Source organism: Typha latifolia, chromosome 13 (assembly GCF_019914945.1).
Source record: "Typha latifolia isolate L0001 chromosome 13, TyphaL0001v2, whole genome shotgun sequence".
In the NCBI taxonomy this organism is placed as follows: Eukaryota; Viridiplantae; Streptophyta; class Magnoliopsida; order Poales; family Typhaceae; genus Typha; species Typha latifolia.
The window spans coordinates 6,777,544-6,783,543 of record NC_133098.1 but is presented as its reverse complement, the minus strand read 5'-3'; positions in this window follow the sequence as shown (position 1 = coordinate 6,783,543).

The following is a 6,000-nucleotide window of genomic DNA, read 5'->3' as shown; positions in this document are numbered from 1 at the left end:
GGATCCAACCCAATTGGTTTCATAATTTTCTGATGAGAAAAGAATATCTGAAGAATATTTTCCTATAGTTGCGCGGACTGCTTACTGTAATAAATTCAGATCTTAAGGAATTGTTCCATAGCCGATCTTTTGGATCCAGATCCTATCAATTTGGTATCAGAGCCTTAACAAGTTGGTATCAGAGCCTATCAATTTGTATCAGAGCAGACGAATCTCAGATCTCTATTAATATTTGAAACAAGGAAAATGATATCAACAAGGAGACCTATGAAGAGCACACCGACAAGGGAGGACTCAATGCACGATGATCCTAACCGAGAGGTCAAATCCTTTGGAGCGACCATGGCAGGACTGAGTCAACCAACATCCATGGGTTCGAATATGGATAAACTAAGGAGCATGTTCCAAACATTGTTGCATAGAGTTGACAACATACAAAAGGATCACAATGAATTCAAGGAATATGTCATGAATCGATTGGGTTCGTCATCTCCTCGACGACGAACGGAGTTTCAAGGACCAACGATGGGACCTCATCGTTTGCTACCCCATACGTCCAGGTGCATCATATAAGTGTCAATGATCCCCTCTTACTTATGCCTACACATCATCCTCCACCTCCGTTACGAAACCCAAGAGCGGCGATGGTGGAACCCGAGAAGTGTGCGGCACCGGTGCGCTTCGTCGATGAGGAGGATTTGTACTTTGAGAATGAGTTTGATCCCTATGGAGATGGTCATGGACGTGCTTGAGGATTTAGAGACGATGATCAACATGCACAAAGGTTTAGACCTGAACAAAGGATCTTTCGTGAACCCGACAACGCTATTCGGGGGAGAGCCGCATGTTTGGACTTTCCAAAATTCCAAGGCAGTGATACAACGGATTGGGTACTTCAAGTTGAACAATATTATTATTGTCAAGGTATAGCAGAAAATGCAAAAGTTCAGATAGCAAGCTTTCACCTCCAAGGAACGGTATTGCATTGGTATAGATCGGTAATTCGTGGTGGTGGATTTACCAGATGGGCTAATTTTTGTAGGAGGATAACACGCAGATTTGGCACAGCGGCATATGAGGATTTTGCTACCATATTAAGTAAGATGGTTCAAAGGACTACCATATTGGAGTACCAAGCTGAGTTTGGTACCATATTGGAGTACCAAGCCATCGTTGCCCAAACGTACCTTGATGAGTACATTTATTTCAGGGCTGCGAGAGGAGATACAAGCGGATGTTCGTGCTCTATGTCCTACTACTCTTGAGGACGCTTTTGAGAAGGCCATGAGGATAGAACAAAAGCATAAGGCTCTAAAGATGGCAGCGAAAACCAATTAGGGCAACCGAGATGGGCGGTTTGCACCTAGAATGCCGGTTGAAAATTCTGCGGTTTCAAAAACAGCGGCTGTGACTACTAGACCACGACCACCTTTGAGACTTTCTTCCAATGTTAGAGGAGGCTACCCAGGTGGAGGAGCGAAGAGCGAAGGGCCTTTGCTTTTGTTGTGATGAGCGTTTCATCCCCAGTCATCGATGTTCTAAATCGATCGGGAGTGTGATGTTTATCGATAGTCCTAAGGATGATGATGAGGTAGTTGATGATGGAGAGTGTCCAGAGGAGACCCATGAGGAGATCATTGAGGAGGGCATTGAGGAAGATATCCAAGCAGAATTATCGATGCATGCATATTTAGGTACTTCCACGCCGAGGACGTTACAGGTAGACAGACTCGTTAGAAAGCATTGTGTACACATCCTCATTGATTCGGGGAGTACACACAACTTTATAGACGAGAGGCTAGTGAGGAAATTGGGTTTGGATGCCGAACCGACTATAGGGTTTGACGTTGCTATTGGAGACGGCCCACAGCTTAGGGCGGAGAGCTTGTGTCGCCGAGTCAGTATACGGGTGCAAGGACACGACATCATTATGGACTTGTATCCATTGGTGTTGTGAGGAGCGGACATTGTCCTTGGTGGTCAGTGGTTACAAAGTTTGGGACCTGTCACATTTGATTTTCGGAGCTTGTGGATGAAATATAAACAAGGAAACAAAGAAGTGCGGTTTGATGGTGTTCAGTCTTCACCGATTCCTATGATGCAGCCTATGCTGGGGTTGCCTTGTGCGTCTGATTTGGCCTATCTTCTTTAGTTAGGACTAGCAGGAGATGAGCCTCAAACGAGTTCAAGTATTACCATTGATTTGTCTAATTTATTAGATAACTTTTCTAGACTATTTGAGGAGCCGCAGGAGTTGCCATCGAGGAGAGCGATAGACCATCGCATAGATATTGTACCCGGGGCTGCACCGGCGAACGTGAGGTCATATCGGTATCCACATGTGTAAAATGAAGTTATCTCAAAGATGGTAGCTGAGATGTTGGAGCAAGGCCTCATACAACCAAGTCATAGCTCATACTCATCCCCCGTGCTTTTGGTGCAAAAAAAGGAGGGAACATGGCATTTTTTGTCGACTATCGAGAACTAAACGCTATTACCGTCAAGGACCGGTATCCTATTCTGGTTATTGAGGAGTTGTTGGATGAACTTGTAGAGGCAACTATATTTAGTAAGCTTGACTTGAGGGTCAGGTATCATCAAATTAGAGTTCACCCTGCGGATGTGCATAAAATTGTATTTCGGACTCTGGACGGGCATTACGAGTTCCGAGTAATGCCTTTTGTCTCACCATTGCCCCAGCTACCTTCCAAGACCTCATGAATGATATATTTCGGCCTCTCTTGCGAAGGTATGTCTTGGTATTTTTTGACGATATTTTGGTGTATAGTAGGACTGAATTGGAGCATTGGCGGTATTTGGAGGACGTGCTGAATTTGTTGAAGCAAAACCAATTGAAGATCAAGAAGTCCAAGTGCTTATGGGGAGTACCACAAGTGGAGTATTTAGGCCACATCATTTCAGCGGATGGTGTAGCGGCGAATACTCAAAAGGTGCTTGTATGACCGCTTGGCCTATTCCTACTACTACCATCGGATTGAGAGGATTTTTGGGGCTGACTGGATATTATTGATGCTTCATCGCCGGATATGGCAAGATCGCTGTTCCTCTCACTTCTTTGTTGAAGGACTCTTTCAGATGGACGGATGAAGCCACTTCTGCCTTTGAAAAATTAAAAATAGCAATGACAACGGCACCCATTCTAGCACTATCGGACTTCACCAAAGAATTCATTGTTGAATGTGATGCATCGGGTGTTGGCATAGGAGCTGTACTAATGCAAGAAGGACGACGACCCATTGCCAATCTTAGCAAGGCTTTATCGTAAAAATCTCAGCAATTATCGACTTATGAGAGAGAGATGTTGGCAATTATGCATGCGGTAATAAAGTGGAGGCCTTATTTGATCGGTAGACGATTCATTATTCGAACCGATCAAAGGAGCCTACCATACTTTATGGGACAGCGCATACACACTCTGGCACAGCAGCGATGGGTCACAAAATTGCTGGGGTATGATTATGAAATTCAATACAAGAAGGGAACGGAAAATATAGCGGCGGATGCACTATCGCGCCAACCCGATACCACCAAGATTGCAGCCTATCAAGAAATAAATAATCCAATTGCATAATGAAGTTGGCTGCCATCCACATATTTATAGAGGCTAGCTAACAAGTCCTAAAACAATATGAAACCCTAATTCTAGAGGATTCCCATCAATCGCGTTCGAATGCGCCCGATCGCGTTTGAACGCACCAAAAGATGTTCTCTGTATGTGCGAATGCGATGCAGGTGTTTGAACTCGCCCGACCGCATTCGAACGCACAATATACGTTCTTTGTATTTGCGAATCTGATGCAAGCATTAGCAAGGGCGTTCAAATAAGATTCCTCCTGCGTTCGAACGCGACCTACAGGAATTTTATTTTAATAAAAATAAACTCCTAATGCAATAAGAAAAGATCCTAACTAAGTGTATTAGATCATCACTGTGGAGATAGTTGGAGAGGAGCTTGAGGAGATTGTAGAGGAGGAGATGCAGTCCGAGATCTCGATGCACACATACTCCTGTATTAGCGCCCCAAAGACCCTACGGGTGGATGGGCTCATTTGAAAGTAATGTGCACACATTCTCATTGACATGGGGAGCACACAAAACTTTTTGGATGAGAGATTGGTATGTAGTATAGGACTTGAGGCCGAGCCTATTATTGGATTTGATGTGACCATTGGTAATGGCACCCGCCTTAGAGCTGACAGTGTCTATCAAGGAGTAGTGGTACAAGTGCAGGGACATAGGTTCATCTTGAACTTGTATCTACTAGCCCTTCGAGGAGCCGACATTGTGCTAGGCACCCAGTGGCTACAGAATCTCGGTCCCGTCATAATTAATTTTTCAGAAATGAGGCTCACATTTCATAGAGATGAACATGTGGTACGACTCTAGGGAGTTCGCATGCAAACGAGCCCCTCTTTGCGGCCGTTGGTTGGCGCTCCATGGATAAGTGAGGTTACCTACTTCTTACAGCTGGCGCCCACAGAACCTAGAGTCATCTCTGACTTAGGTACTCGTTCTAATTTGGATTGCTTATTAGCTGACTTTTCTGGACTCTTTTGACGCTTCATGAGGGCTGCCACCTGCTAGGCACCCTGATCACAGGATCGAGATTGTACTAGGGGCCAAACCTATAAATGTATAGCCTTACCGCTATCCACACATCTAGAAGGAAGAAATATTGAGGCTGGTTGCGGAGATGTTGGAGCAGGGCATCATTCAACCAAGCTGGAGTTCCTATTCATCACCAGTTCTGTTGGTGAGAAAGAAGGACGGCAGGTTGCATTTTTGCATCAATTACCGCACACTGAACACCATAACCATCAAGGATAGTAGGTACCCGATCCCAGCCATCAAGGAGTTGTTGGATGAGCTGACTAGAGCATCATACTTCAGCAAGTTGGACCTTCGTGTAGGGTACCACCAGATCCGAGTGCGCGTAGAGGATGTCCACAAAACGGCGTTCCAAACTCATGAAGGACACTATGAGTTTCGGGTGATGCTGTTTGGGTTGACGAATGCTCCGGCGACCTTCCAAGGGCTGATGAACATATTTTGTCCACTCTTACGACGGTATGTGTTAGTATTCTTCGATGGCATTTTAGTGTACAACAAGACTTAGAAGGAGCACTTGGATCATCTACGATCCATGTTGGCGCTCTTGAGGGATCATTCCCTTAAGGTGAAGTGAAGTAAATACCCATGGAGCGAACAGCGAGTGGAGTACTTAAGGCACATCATTTCAGCCGAGGGAGTTGCAGTCAACCCAAGCAAGGTGGAGTGCATGCTCAGCTAGACGCAACCGAGGACGGTATGGGAGCTACGCGGTTTGTGGCCAACTATGGGAAGATTGCAGCACCATTGACAACCTTGCTGAAAAAGGATGCCTTCGAGTTGATTGATGCAGCGACAAAGGCATTCGAGGAGTTGAAGATAGAAATGGCGTCCGCACCGGTATTGGCACTACCCGACTTCACCAAGCAATTCATGATTGAGTGCGGTGCGACGGGTGTAGGTATTGGAGTTGTATTGATGTAGATAGGGAGGCCCATTGCTTACCTTAGCAAGGCCTTGACCGAGAGGTCACAGTAGTTATCCACGAGCGAGAGATGCTCGCTATCTTGCATGCTGTGACAAGGTGGAGACCCTATTTGATTGGAAGGCAATTTGTAATCCGGACAGAACAGAGGAGCTTACCTTATTTTATGGGGCAGCGGATTCACACACCCGCATAGCAGAGGTGGGTCATCAATCTATTGGGGCATGACTACGAACTGCAATACAAGAGAGGAGTGGAGAATAAGGTGGCGGATGCACTATCCCGACAACCCAAACCGGCCGAGCTGGTGACCCTGTCCGTGCCTATCTTCCCTTTCATAGATGACATACGAGAAGCAAGAGCTACTGATCCAAATATCTTGAGAATCTTGCAGCAGAAGGAGGACGACCCCACTACAAATTGGAGCTACCGGAGGGATCTCTAGT